This window comes from Mustela nigripes, chromosome 3, assembly GCF_022355385.1.
Source record: "Mustela nigripes isolate SB6536 chromosome 3, MUSNIG.SB6536, whole genome shotgun sequence".
In the NCBI taxonomy this organism is placed as follows: domain Eukaryota; kingdom Metazoa; phylum Chordata; class Mammalia; order Carnivora; family Mustelidae; genus Mustela; species Mustela nigripes.
In genome coordinates this window covers 88,587,169-88,603,499 of record NC_081559.1, presented here as the reverse complement: position 1 = coordinate 88,603,499, position 16,331 = coordinate 88,587,169, and the positions used below count along the sequence as shown (strand labels likewise).

At 34.3% G+C, this 16,331-nt stretch overlaps 1 protein-coding gene across 1 annotated transcript in view; it reads right to left on the bottom strand.

Moving 5' to 3' along the window:
• The window catches only part of LRP1B (LDL receptor related protein 1B), a 2,002,169-nt gene that overhangs the window by 1,038,001 nt on the left and 947,837 nt on the right, over positions 1–16,331 (bottom strand). The gene's annotated exons all lie outside the window — the stretch shown is intronic.

Genomic DNA, 16,331 nt, shown 5'->3' with positions numbered 1-16,331 from the left:
GGAGAAGCAGACTCCCCATGGAGCTGGGAGCCCGATGTGGGATTCGATCCTGTGATTCCGGCATCATGACCTGAGCAGAAGGCAGTCGTCCCACCAACTGAGCCACCCAGGCATCCCTAGATGAGTATTTTTAATAGTACCTTCTGTGATGAAGGAAACATTCTACATCCGTGTTGTCTAATCAAGTATCCATTAACCAAATATATCTAGTTGAACACTTAAAATGTGACTAATGTGAATGGGAAACCAAATCTGTACTGATTTCATTTTAGTGATCTCAGATTTAAATTTAAATGATATAGTTAGTGGCTACAATGAATAGAGCAGCTCTAGGAGAATGTATCTGTGTTTGACTTGAATATCTTCCATTTGATCAGACCTATACCATGGTGGAATTTCATGCTGATTTATAGATATTTATCTGGTAGAAAAGATAACTACCAAAGGCTATGGTCGTACTGTCCTGTGAGGCATTAACCATTTTTATTCTTTCCTATAAATTTTATTTATATATTCTTTTTCTTTAAAATGTCTGCAAATATCTAATTTCACTAATGCTCTTAGATCTTCAATACTGGGCTTGTTTCCTCAATATTTCATAAATAAATTTCTGGTTCATATTTATTCTTGAATTTTATGACAATCATGTTTTTATCTATTGGAAATTATACTTTGATACCTCCTTGTTCAAACTTACTATGGATCTATGATTAATTCACCAAGCAGTTTCTTTTTATAATCTGAACCTAAACATTCTTCCTACTCTGCTTCAAAATACTTCTTTAGTAACCTGCAGCTTCAGTGAATGATATCCTTTCAACAGAAAAAAAAACGTAGATGCATGTGTCATTATTATCACTCTTAATGGTATATTGTCAAAGCCAGTACAGAAAGTAACAAGTTTGTGGGAATTTCTATCATGCCATACAAGGACAAGCAGAAAGTGGATATTGCAATTCATTGGACACACGTTTTCAAGCTATCGATTACAGTTTTATTCCTGAATTGCACAGTCTTTATGGAAACATAACCATTTAAATGTTCCACAAACTAAATGCTTTTTTCAACCAGCTCAGCAACCAGGATTTTTAAGAAGCTGAACTATTTCTCTGTCTCCAGAAATCTGCAAATGCATGCTTTTTTAAAAATTCTTTTTACATTATTATATCAACTACAGCACAGAACCCACTGTTTCAAATGTCATTTTAAATACCTTGTGTTCAGATAAAGTATGTGCCAGAGTCCATTCAATGGCCCATCCTTCATGCTAGGCATGCAGTTTGTGTAGACTATGCAATTGCAATTTCAGATAAAAGCTTTTTGACAGCATTCACACCTTTTTCCAACTCTTTATCACTAAGGAAAGATTCTCTGCTACTGAAACAATAGGTATTGTTAACAACCATCCAAGTTTGAAGCACAAAGGTCTCATTAAATAACCTAATAATTAGCCAAACAGTAATTGTGGGTATTGGCTTTGTTTCCTTTGCTTATATTTGAGTTTGTCTAGTTTTAATGTAATCTTTTATTAAGATTGGAGAACTGAGGCAATCAGACAAAAAGTTCAAGCAAGGAAGTCAATAGATAAATAGACAATAAGTAAATAAATTTGACTGAAATTATTTACTCATTTCAGGAGATAGATGAATCTTCCAGACAATGGATTGAGTATTTCATCTTAATTTTGTGGAAATATAACCAAGATCATAGGATATTGTAATCATTTTATGACATTATGAAAGATTTCTAAATTTTTAGTTAGACCCTTATTACTTTACTGTTACTAGAACAAAAATTCAAATATATTCCTGTTATTATGTTTCCTCATTGCTTTTCATTCATTTTTCAACTGAAGTCAACTGAATTTTTCCTTTTCGATTTTTTTTTTTTTTTTTGGAAATGGCTTTTATTATGGTTACTCAGAATTTTCTAATTGGCAAATATAAAGGTTACTATTCTACTCATAGCTACAATATATCAATATTGGTAAAATTTTAAATAATAATTAAAAACATTGAAAGCATTTTCAATCTTGTACATCATATAAGTAGTTAATAACAATTTTTAAAATAACAATGTTTTAAAACACAATATTTGTTGGGTCTAAAAACTTAAAGTTGTATCCAGTTAAAATAAAATGAAGAATTCAAGGAAAATGTGTTTTTTTTTAACAAAAGGCAACTATTTATAATCTATAATTGGATACACACACATATATATACATTGCAACAGATTTTTCATCATGACACAAGGCAAATAATTAATTTCCAGAGTTGGTGAATACGGTACTGATTTTAAATCACTAAAATGTAATGTATACTATTATGAACTGAATTGTATTTCTCCAAAATTCATTTGTTGAAGTCCTAACCTCCATTGCCTGAGAATGTGACTTTATTTGGAGATAATTCCTAAAGAGGTGATGAAATCAAGGCCATTAAATTGAGCCCTAATCTAATCTGGCCCATATCCTTATAAAATGAGATTAAGACATGCAAAGAGAGATAGCAGGAATCCCTATACATAAAGGAAAGGCTATTTGCAAGCAAGGAGTGGCCTCAGAGGCATTCAACCATTTGAAACTATGATCTAGAACCTCCTATCTTCAGAATTGTGAGAAAATGAATTTCTGTTGTTTAAGTCATCTAGTCTATGGTATGCTAATGTGGCACTCTGGCAAAATAACATACCTAATCAAGTATAATAGAGTTGTCCATGCCACAAAATTATTGAGAACAAAAGTCAAACTCTTTTTAAGAAAAAAATATAAAGGAATGTCTACATGTTCTATCAATGTCATATTGAATCAGTGTCTGTTACACCTTAAAAAATCAGTGAATTTTCCTGAGTAATATACCTTTGTTTAACTTACAATTTAATACTAATCAGATCCCAGTCTCTTTGAATTTTTACATTGATAATTTGCAAATAATTTATGTCCAATAGTGATGCAAATGATTTCCATCAGGTAGTAAAGATAACCCTAGTTTATTGTTTACTATGACATTAAATAGTTTTATATCTAACTTTACAATCTTAAATTAGCAACTTTTTGCTTCATTGACTATAAACACTTCAGTCTCTTCTGTATACCTTTGAACCAGATTTACCATCCTTATAGTTCTCATCAGTGAGCTAAGTGACTCCTTAATACATATTCACTACATATTGGTATGAGTCACGTTTTTAACTTTTTTGAAAGTTACACAATGACAAAATTTACTTCCTGCTCTCTTTTCAATTTATTTGCTATATAATCTTTAACTAGCCAGAGATGGAAAATGCCAATATCCACAAGAATGTGAAAGATAACATAAAAAAGCAAAACTTGTTTGAAGGAACTATGATAAAGCTAGAAGATAACCTGGAGTATACATCTACTTAAAAAGGCAGGCTTAATTCCAGTTGATTGTTTTGACTTCATAGAAATGCTTAATTATCTCAAAGGAGAACAAAATATAGTCTATTGCTGCCTACAAGAGCCTCACTTCATATCTAAAAACAGACAATGACTAAAAGTTAAGGAATGGGAAAAGATATTCCATGCAAATGGAAAGGAAGAAATCTGAGGTGGAATGCTTTTATCAGGCCAAATAGACTGAACTAACTAACTAAATAAATAAATAAACAAAAACAACTACAACAACAAAAAGGGTTGCATCAAGAAATAAAGAAGGGTATTACATAATGATAAAGAGCAAAATTCAACAAGATATAAAACTTGTAATATTTATGCACTCAACATAGGAACAACTAAATACATAAAGCAGATATTAAGAAATACAAAGAGAGAAATTAGTAGAAATACAATAATAGTAGGAGACTTTAATACTCCACTACCATCAGTGGATGTCCAGACAGAAAATTAATAAAAAATCACTATCATTGAACAACACATTAGACCAAACAGACTTAACAGAATACTCCAAATAAATACAGCAGAATAAACATTCTTCACAAGCGTTCATGAAATATTCTATAGGACAGATCACATAGCAGGCTATAAAACAAGTCTCAATAAATATAAGAAGACTGAAATCATATCAAGTATCTTTGCTGACCATAACACTACAAAATTAGAAATCAACCATAAGAAGAACATTAAAAGAAAAAGAAACAAATACAATACAAACAAGGAGACTAAAGAGCATGCTACTAAACAATCAATATGTCAATGAAGAAATTTAAAAAAAGAAAAAAAAATACTACCAAAACAAATGAAAATGGAAACACAACTGTCCAAAATCTATGGGACACAGCAAAAACAGTTCTAAGAGTGAAGTTTAGAGATACAGGTTCACTTCAAGAAATAGAAGAAAAAAAAAATCCCTTCTAACTTTACATCTAAAGGAACTAGAAATATAAGAACAAACAAAACCCCAAACCAGTAAAGGAATGAAATAATAAAGATTAGAACAGAAATAAATATGACAGAAACCAAAAGAAGAACCTCCCAAAAAGCCCTAAAATAAAACAAACAGACAAAAAACAATCAGACAGATCAATAAAACCAGGAGCTGCTGGTTCATTGAAAAGAATCAATAAAATTGATAAACTTTAAGCCACATGACACATCAGAAAAAAAAAAAAAGACTCAAACAATCGTAAATGAAAGAGAAATAATAACTAATACCACATAAGTACAAAGGATTTTAAGAGATTATCATGAAAAATTATATGCAACAAATTGGACAATCTAAGAAATAAATTCCCAGAAATAGACAACCTCCAAAAAGTAATCAGGAAGAAATAGAAAATTTGACAGATCAATTACCAGCAATGAATTTAAATCAGTAATAAAAAATACTCCCAACAAACAGAAGTGCACACTAGAAGCTTCTAGTCTACCAAACTTTTAAAGAAAAGTTAATGCCTGTTCTTTTCAAACTATTCCAAAAAATAGAATAGGAAGGATACCTTCCAAAATCATTCTTTGAGGCCAGCATTACCCTGATACCAAAACCAGATAAAGATATCACTCAAAAAGAAAACTACCAGCCAATATCTCTGATGATCATAAAAGTAAAAATCCTCAAGAAAATATTGGCAAACCCAAACCAACAATTCATTAAAAAATTATTCACTACAATTGAGTGGGATTTATTCCTGTGATGTGAGGGTGGTTCAGTATTTGCAAATTAATCAAAGTGACACACTGCATCAACAAGAGGAAGGATAAAAACCATATGCTTATTTCAATAAGTGGAGAAAAAAACACTTAACAAAGTAGAGTATCCATTCATGATAAAACCCTCAAGATAGTAGGTTTAGAAGGAATATACCTCAACATAATAAAGGCCTTATAAGAAAAACCCACAGTTAATATCAAACTTAATGAGGGAAAAACAGAGCTTTTTTCCGAAGTTAAGGAACAAAACAAGGGCATTCGTTTTCACCCTCTTCTTCAATATAATACTGGAAGTCCTAGCCATAGCAATCAGACAACAAAAAGAAGTGAAAGCCCAAATGGGTAGATAAAAACAAACAAACAAACAAACAATAAAAAAAAACTTTCAATATTTGCAGATGAGAAGATACTATATATAAATAAGTTAATTCAGTAAGGTTGTGGGATACAAAATCAATATAGATCTGTTGCATTTCTGTACACAAATAATGAAGCAGCAGAAATAGAAAGCAATACCTTTTTAATTGCATCAAAAATAATAAAATACTTAACAAATTTAACCAAAGTATTGAAAGACATGTACTCTGAAAACTATAAAACACTAATGAAAGAAATCAAAGGCAGAACAAAGAAACAGGAAGACTTTCCATGCTCATGGATTGAAAGAACAAATACTGTTAAAATGTCTATACTACTCAAAGCAATTTACATATTTAATTCATTCCCTATCAAAATATCAACAGCATTTTTTGCAGAACCAGAACGAACAACCCTAAAATTTGTATGGAAGCATCAAAGACCCCAAAAAACACCCAAAGAATCTTGAAAATGAAGAACAAAACTGGAGGTACCACAATCCCATATTTCAATATATACTATAACTCTGTAATAATCAAAACAATATGGTACAGACACAAAAAGAGACACAGAGATCAATGAAACAGAATGGAGAGCCCAGAAATGAACCTATGATTATATGTTCAAGTAATCTTCAACAAAGGAGGCAAAAATAGGCAATGGGGAAAAGTCTCTTGAAAAGAAATGAAACAAACAAAAACAAAAAGATTCTTCCTCCTTTGTGAGGAAAACTGGACAGCTACGAACAAAAGAATGAAACTGGACCACTTTATACATCATACATAAACTCAAAATGGATTAAGGACCTAAAAATGAGACCTAAAAGCATAAAAATCCTAGTACAGAGCATAGGCAGCATTTTCTTTGACATTGGCCACAGCAGCATTTTTTAAGATATGTACCCTGAAGTGAATGAAACAAGAAAAAATAACTATTTTGACTACATCAAAATAAAAAGCTCTGCACAGCAAAGAAAACAGTAAAACTAAAAGTAAAACTAAAATAAAACCAAAAGACATCCTACTGGAGGGGAGAATAGCTTTACAAATGACATAACCGATAAAGAATTAGTATTCAAAATATATAACTTATGCAACTCAGCCCCAAGAAAAACCCAGACATAATCCAATTAAAAATGGGCATAAGACAGTAACAGATATTTCTCCAAAGAAGGCATACATATGACTAACAGTTACATGAAAAGATGGTCATATCAAAATTATCAGTAAAATGTAAATCAGAATGGTTAAAAATCAAGAACACAAGAAACAACAAGTGTTGGTAAGGATGTAAATAGAACAGAAAAACCTGTGTATTCTTGATGGGAATGCAAACTGGTTTAACCACCATGGAAAATATTTTTAATTTTTTTCCTCAAAAAATTAAAAATAAAATTACTATGTAATCCAATAATTCTACTACTGGGTATTTACCCAAAAAATGTGAAAACACTAATTCAAAAAGATATATGCACCCTTACATTTACCGAAGCACTATTGATAATAGCCAAATTATGAAAGCTGCCTAGTGTCCATTAAGCAGATGAATGCAGAAAAATGATGTAGTGTGTGTTACAACACACACACTCATACATACATACAGTGGATTTCTACTCAGTAATAAAAAAAGGATGAAATTCTTCCATTTACAGCAACATGGGTGTACCTACAGATTGCAGTGCTAAGCAAAATAAGCCAGTCACAGAAAGACAAATACCATATGATTTCATTCATATGTGGAACTTAGGAAACAAAACAAACAAATAGACAAATACAAAGAATAAAGAGACAAAACAAAAAAGAGAGTCTTAACTATAAAGAACAAAGTGGTTATCAGAGGTAAGGTGTTTTAGGGGATAAGTAAAATAGGTGAAGGGGATTAAGAGTACACTTATCATTAGGAGCATTGAGTAATGTATAGAATTGTTGAATCACCACATTGTACACCTGAACCTAATATAACACTATATATTAACTACACTGGAATTAACATTTAAAAAATAATAAAGTAGGTTTCTTGTAATTAAAAAAAATGAAAAAAGAAAAGAAAAATACAAGTTGTTCAAATTATTAAAGTGAAGTAAAAAAAATTATTAAGGAAAAACTAAAACTGTTACTACTTTTAAATGACATAATATTATACATTAAAAACTCTAAAGCTATTAGAGCTAATAAATGAATTTAGTAAAGTTGCATAATGCAAAACCAATAGACATATATCTATTGCATTTCTATATACTAATAATGAGCTATCAGAATAAGAAATTTAGGAAATTATCCCATTTATAATGACATTATAGAGTAAAATATGGAGGAATAAACTAAATGAACGAAGTCAAAGACTTATACTCTGAAAACTCTAAGACATTGATGATACAAGTTGATGACACAAATAATGGAAATATGAATTATATCCACAGATTGGAAGAATTAATATTAAAATGTCTATACTATCCATGCAATCTACATGTTCAATACAATCCTTATCAAACTATCAACATATATTTTCACAAAACTAAAATAAATAACCCTAAAATTTGTAAGAAACCACAGAAAACACCAAATAGCCAAAGCAATCTTTGGAATGAAGACCAAAGCCACAGGTTATCATGCTCCTAAATTTAAAACTATATTACTAAGCCATAGTAATCAAAACATTATGGTACTGGTACAAAAATAGGCCCAACAGGTCAATGGAACAGAATAGAGCCCAGAAATAAACCTATGCTTATATGGTTCATTGGTCTATAACAAAGGAGGCAAGAATACACAATGGAAAAAAGATAGTGTCTTCCATAAATGGTGTTGGGAGAACTAGACAGCTACATGTGAAAGAAGGAAAGTGGGCTAATTTCTAACATCATATATAAAAATATACAAAATGGACTAAAGACTTAAAACTTGAAACCATAAAACAAGAAAAAATTAGATAATGAGCTCTTTGACATTGGTCCTAGTGATACATATAATAACTCTCTATTGTCAGGCCTGGGAAATAAAAACAAAAATTAAAAACAAAAAACAAACAAACAAACAAACAAAACAGGGCTGGAGCCTAGATGTTGTTAGCAAGATGGCAGAGGAGATGGAGACTGAAATATCAGGTTACAGAAGTTCAACTAGTTAGTTATCAAGCCATTCTGAATGCCTACAAACTCAACAGAAGATAGAAGAGAAGAGCAGAAATTCTAGGAACAGAAAATTGACCACTTTCTGGAAGGTTGAAGTGTGGAGAAGTGAATCCAAAACCATGGGAAGATAGCCCTGTGGAGAGGGGCCAGCTCCCGGCAAGTGATGGAGCAGAAGAGCCAAAATCAGAACTTTTAGAAGTCTGTTCCACTGAGAGACATCGCTCCAGAGGTTAAGTGGGGTGGAGCCCTCATGGGCACAGTGTGGTCTCAGGACCCAGCAGGGTCAAGGAAGGAGTGGGGATGTCTGAGTGTGGCAGAGCTCCCAGGTATTGGAGCAGGATTGTGTGCAGCAGAGACGGAGCCAATGAGGGAGCTCTCAGCTCAGTGTTACCTTAAACTGTGATCCAAGGCACAGTAAAGCCACTGCTCTTTGAGCAGGGACCCCATAAGTGGCAGATCGGGAGAGACCTCCTGCTTCCTCCTATGGGAGGAGTGGTGCATGAGCACATGGCAGGAATCTGCTGGTTTTGGTGCTCCAAATGGGGCCCTGCGTCAGGGATAGAAATGCTTGGTTACAAGCTGGGTGAAATCGGAGTGTGGCTGGAGACCAGGGAGATGGGAGAGATTCACTGCTTTTTTCTGAGAGCGTATTGAGGAGTGGGGCCCTGAGCTCTCAGCAACTATGGGGCTGGGAATCGGGAGGTCGCCAACTTCATTTTCTTCCTCCAATGCTATATGGAATGCGTTCAGGGAACAAAAAGCTACAGAGATTTAGCTGAGCAGATTACTTAGCCTGGCCCCTGGCAAGGGCAGTGCAATTCCGCCTGTGGCAAAAACATTTGAGAATCACTGCAACAGTACCTTCCCCCCAAAATCATCAAAAACATCCAGCCAAGACCAAGTTTACAGATCAAGGAGAATAGCAGAACTCCAGAGATAGGGAAAATCATCCCATCATCCTTCAGTCTTTCTATTTGAATTTTTTAAAAGATTTTATTTATTTATTTGACAGATAGAGATCACAAGTAGGAAGAGAGGAAGGCAGAGAGAGAGAAAGGAGGAAGCAGGCTCCCTGCTGAGCTGAGAACCAGATATGAGGCTCAATCCCAGGACCCTGGAATCATGACCCAAGCCAAAGGTAGAGGCATTAATCCACTGAGCCACCCAGGCACCCTCAATTTTAAATCTTCTAAATTTTATTTTTTCTTATTCTATCTTTAAAATATTTTCCTCTTCCTATTTTAATTTTTTTTTACTTTTTTTATCAATACCTTTATAAATTTTTTAAAATTTTCATTGTTTTACTCATATTTTATCCCTTCTTTTTACTTAACCTTTTTTTTTGTACACATATATTTGTTTTCCTTTAAAATTTTGCAATGCAATTTCTTCTAATAGATCAAATATACCCTAAGTCTAGCTCATGCCTTTTTCTAGTCCCCAGCAGCCACATCACATTCTTTTCCCCCCTTTTTTAACCAATTTCTTATCTTATCCATTCCTTTTTTAGAATCTTTTTTAATTTTCATCTTTACAATCATATTCCATCACTTCATTATATTTATCCTTATTTTTTTATATACATAGTTTTTCTTTCTTTAAAATTTTGGGAGGTAGATTTCTCTAACAGACCGAAATACACTCAAAATCAAGTGTGTGGCTCTGCTCTAGTCATATATATGTACACATACACACACATATATATATATATATATGTATGTGTATATATATGTATACATATCATATATATATAATCATATATACACATACATATATATGTATGTGTACATATATATGTATACATATCATGTATATATAATCATATATACACATACATATATATGTACATATATATGTGTATACATATCATATATATGTATACGTACATATATATGTATGTCTATATATATATATGATTTTTTCCCTTTTTTCCCCCTTTCTTGTCCCCCCACTTTTGGGTCTCTTACACGTTAGATAGCATATATTTTTCTGGGGTCATTGCTACCCTTTTAGTAATTTGTTCTCTCAGTCATCTATTCTTATTTGGATAAAATGACAAGGTGGAAATACTCATCACACACATACAAAAAAAGAACAGGAAGCAGTACTGGAGGCTAGGGACCTAATCAATACCATCACTAGTAATATGTCAGAACAAGAGTTCAGAATGATGATTTTCAAGATTCTAGCTGAGCTAAAAAAAAAAAAAAAAAAAAAAAAAGCATGAAAGATATTAGAGAAAACCTTTCTGGAGAAATAAAATCCTTTTCTAGAGAAATAAAAGAAGTAAAATCTAACCAAGTTGATCAAAAAAGCTATTAATGATGTGTAATTAAAAATGGAGTCTCTTACTGCTAGGATAAATAAGGCAGAAGAGAGAATTATTAATATACAGAAGACCAAATGATGGAGAATAAAGAAACTGAGCAAAAAAGAAAAACAACTACTGGGCCATAAGGGAAGAATTCAAAAGATAAGGATAGCATAAGATGAAACAATAATAGAGTAACTGGGATTCCAGAAGAAGAAGAAAGAGAGAGGGCACACAAGATATAGTGGAGCAAATATAGTAGAGAATTTCCCTAATACAGAAAAGGGAACATGCATCGAAATCCAGGAAGCACAGAGAACCTCCCTCAAAAACCAATAAAAATAGGTCCAGACACAGTCATCTAATAGTAAAACTTTCAAGTCTTAGTGACAAAGAGAAAATCCTAAAAGCAGTTCAGGAACAAGAGGTCTATAGTGTACAATGATAGAGACATAGGATTGGCAGCAGACCTATCCATAGAGAACTGGCAGGCCAGAAAGGACTGGCATGATATTTTCAGAGCACTAAATGAGAAAAATATGCATCCAAGAATACTATATCCAGCTAGGCAGTCACTGAAAAGATAAAGATAAAAAGATAAAGATAAAAAGCTTTCAGGACAAGCAAACATTAAAAGAATTTGCAAATACCAAACCAGCCCTACAGAAAATATTGAAAGGGGTCAGAGAAGCAAAGAGAGAGCTTAAGTAACAAACCAGAAAAGAACAGAAACAACATACAGTAACAGTCACCTTACAGGCCAGGAAATAAAGTCTTTAAGTGACCAGTTGGACATCACAGATATGTTCAGAATATTCCATCCCAAAGAATAGAATACATATTCTTCTCTAGTCCACATGGAACATTCTCCAGAATAGATTATATCCTGGGTCACAAATCAGATCTCAACCAGTACCAAAAGACTGGGATCATTCCTTGCATATTTTCAGACTACAATGCTTTGAAACTAGAACTCAACCACAAGAATAACGTTGGAAAGAACTCAAATACATAGAGGTTAAAGAGCATCCTAATAAAGAATGAATGGGTTAACCAGGAAATTAAAAAATAATTTTAAAAAATTCATGGAAATAAATGAAAATGAAAACACAACTGTTCCAAATCTTTGGGACATGGCAAAGGCAGTCCCAAGAGGAAGTAGATAGTGATACAAGCTTTTCTCAAGAAACAAGAAAGGTCTCAAATACACAACCCAACCCTACACCTAAAGGAGTAGAAGAACAGCAAAGAAAGCCTAAACACAGCAGGAGAAGAGAAATAATAAAGATCAGAGCAGAAATCAATGAAATAGAAACCAAAAAAAAAACAATAGAACAAATCAACAAAACTAGGAGCTGGTTCTTTGAAAGAATTAGTAAGATTGATAACCCCCTGGCCAGACTTATCATGAAGAAAAGAGGAAGGACCCAAATAAATAAAATCATGAATGAAAGATGAGAGATCACAACCAACACCAAAGAAAGACAAACAATTATAAGAATGTATGAGCAAATGTATGCCAGCAAATTTGACAAACTGGAAGAAATGGATGCATTCCTAGAGACATATAAACTACCAAACCTGAATGAGAAAGAAATGGAAAACCTGAACAGACCCATAACCAGTAAAGAAATTGAAGCAGTCATCAAAAATCTCCCAACAAACAAGAGCCCAGGGCCAAATGGCTTCCCAGGGGAATTCTACCAAGCATTTAAAGAAGAATTGATACCTACTCTCCTGAAACTGTTCCAAAAAATAAAAATGGAAGGAAAACTTTCAAACTCATTTTATGAGGCCAGCATTACCTTGATCCCCAAACCAGAGAAAGACCCCACCATAAAGAATTACAGACCAATATCCTTGATAAACACTGTTGCGAAAATTCTCACCAAAATAGTAGTCAGTAGGATCCAACAGTACATTAAAAAGTTTATTCACCATGACCAAGAAGGATTTATTCCTGGGCTTCAAAGAAATCTGCAAATCAATCAATGTGATATGATACATTAATAAAAGAAAGAAAAAGAACCGTATGATACTCTCAACAGGTGCTGAAAAAGCATTTGACAAAGTACACCATCCTTTCTTGATCAAAACTCTTCACAGTGTAGGGATTTAGGGGACATAACCTCAATATCATAAAAGTCATCTATGAAAAACCCACAGCAAATATCATTCTCAATGAGGAAAAACTGAGAGCTTTTCCCCTAAGGTCAAGAACACAGCAGGGATGTCTACTATCACTACTACTATTCAACATAGTACTAGAAGTCCTATGGATGATAAGATACTTCATGTGGAAAACCCAGATGACTTCACTCAAAAACTGCTAGAAATCATACAGGATTTGAATAAAGGGTCAGGATATAAATCGATGCACAGAAATCAATTGTATTTCTATACACCAACAAGACAGAAGAAAGAGAAATTAAGGAGTCGATCCCATTTACAATTACACCACAAACCATTAGATAACTAGGAGTGAACCTAACCAAAGAGCTGAAGAATCTGTACTCAGAAAAGTATAAAGTACTCATGAAAAAAATTGGGGAAGACACAAAGAAATGAAAAAATATTCCATGCTCATGGATTGAAAGAACAAATATTGCAAAAAATATCTATGTTACCCCAAACAATCTACTCATGCAATGCAATCCTTATCAAAATAATTTGCCCAAAGAAATGAAAAAAGAGGGAGGAGTCAATATGGCGGAGAAGTAGCAGGCTGAGACTACTTCCGCTAGCAGGAGATCAGCTAGATAGCTTATCTAAACATTGCAAACACCTACAAATCCATCAGCAGATCGAAGAGAAGTACAGCAATTCTAGAAACAGAAAAACAACAACTTTCTGAAAGGTAGGACTGGCAGTGAAGTGAATCCAAAGCGACGGGAAGATAGACCCCATGGGGAGAGGCTGGCTCCCAGCAAGCAGCGGAGAAACGGAGCACAAAATCATGACTTTTAAAAGTCTGTTCCACTGAGGGACATCACTCCAGAGGCTAAACAGGGGTGAAGCCCACGCGGGGTAGCGTGGCCTCAGGTCCCACAGGGTCACAGAAGGATCAGGGGTGTCTGAGTGTCACAGGGCTCCACAGGAATTAGAATGGGGAAGCTGGATACAGAGACAGAGTCGAGGAGTGAGCTCTCAGCTTGGGGTTACCTTGAACCAGTCACAGGCAGGGTGAGCTTGGAGCACGGCCAGAAGCCAGAGAGACGGGAATGATTGGGTTCTTTTCTCTGAAGGCACACTGAGGAGTGGGGCCCTGAGCTCTCGGATCCTCTGGGCTGGAGACAGGGAGGCTGCCATTTTCATTCACATCTTCCAGAACTCTACAGAAAGCATTCAGGGGACAAAAGCTCTCAAGAGCAAACCCGAGCAGATTACTGAGCCTGGCCCCTGGTAAGGGTGGTGTAATTCTGCCTGGGGCAAAGACACTTGAGTATCACTACAACAGCCCCCCCCCTTACCCTGAAGATCAATAAGAAATCCAGCCAAGACAAAGTTCATCTACCAAGGAGAGCAGCAGAATTCCAGTGGGGGAGAAAGCAAAGCACAGAACTCATAGCTTTCTCCCCATGATTCTTTATTCTTGTGGTTAATTTAATTTCTTCTTAATTTTTTTTCTTCTGCTAATTTTTTTTTAACTTTTACCCTTTTCTTTTTTAACATTTTAAACTAGTTTGTTTAATATATATATATATATTTTTTCTTTTTTATATTTTGTTCTTTATTTGTTTTCTTTAAAAAAATTTTTTTCTGAACTTCTATTTATTTGGGGTCTCTTCTGATTTGGTTAAAGCACATTTTCCTGGGGTCTGCTACCCTTTCAGTATTTTTTTTTAAAGATTTTATTTATTTATTTGACAGACAGAGATCACAAGCAGGCAGACAGGCAGGCAGAGAGAGGGAGAGGAGAAAGCAGGCTCCCTGCCGAGCAGAGAGTCTGATGTGGGATCGATCCCAGGACCCTGAGATCATGACCTGAGCCAAAGGCAGCGGCTTAACCCACTGAGCCACCCAGGCGCCCCCCCCCTTTCAGTATTTTATTTGCTCCTTCATATTCTCTTATCTGGACAAAATAACAGGGAAGAAAAACTCACTTCAAAAAAAAAAAAAAAAAAAAAAGAACAAGAGGCAGTACCGAAGGCTAGGGACCTAATCAATACAGACATTGGTAATATTCAGATATAGGTTCAGAATGACAATTCTCAAGGTTCTAGCTGGGCTCAAAAAAGGCATGAAAGATATTAGAGAAACCCTCTCTGGAGAGACAAAAGCCCTTTCTGGAGAAATAAAAGAACTAAAATCTAACCAAGTTGAAATCAAAAAAGCTATTAATGAGGTGCAATCAAAAATGGAGGCTCTTACTGCTAGGATAAATGAGGCTGAAGAAAGAATTAGTGATATAGAAGACCAAATGACAGAGAATAAAGAAGCTGAGCAAAAGAGGGACAAACAGCTACTGGACCACGAGGGGAGAATTTGAGAGATAAGTGACACCATAAGAATAACATTAGAATAATTGGGATTCCAGAAGAAGGAGAAAGAGAGAGGGGAGCAGAAGGTATATTGGAGAGAACTTCCCTAATATGGCAAAGAGAACAAGCATCAAAATCCAGGAGGTGCAGAGAACCCCCCTAAAAATCCACAAGAATAAGTCCATACTCCATCACTTAATAGTAAAATTTACAAGTCTTAGTTACAAAGAGAAAATCCTGAAAGCAGCCCGGGAAAAGAAGTCTGTAACATACAATGGTAAAAATATTAGATTGGCAGCAGACTTATCCATAGAGACCTGGCAGGCCAGAAAGAACTGGCATGATATATTCAGAGCACTAAATGAGAAAAACATGCAGCCAAGAATATTATATCCAGCTAGGTTATCATTGAAAATAGAAGGAGAGATATAAAGTTTCCAAGACAAACAAAAATGGAAAGAATTTGCAAACATCAAACCAGCTCTACAGGAAATATTGAAAGCAGTCCTCTAAGAAGAGAGAGAGCCTGAAAGTAGTAGATCATAAAGGAACAGAGACAATATACAGTAACAGTCAACTTACAGGCACTAAATTCATATCTCTCAATAGTTACCCTGAATGTTAATGGGCTAAATGCCCCAATCACAAGACACAGGGTATCAGAATGGATTAAAAAAAAAAAAATCAATATGTTGCCTACAAGAAACTCATTTTAGACCAGAAGTCACCTCCAGATTTAAAGTGAGCGGGTGGAAAACAATTTACCATGATAATGGACATCAGAAGAAAACTGGGGTGGCAATACTTATATCAGATCAATGAGATTTTAAGCCAAACACTAATAAGAGATGAGGAAGGACACTATATCATACTCAAAGGGTCTGTCCAACAAGAAGATTTAACAATTTTAAATATCTATGCCCC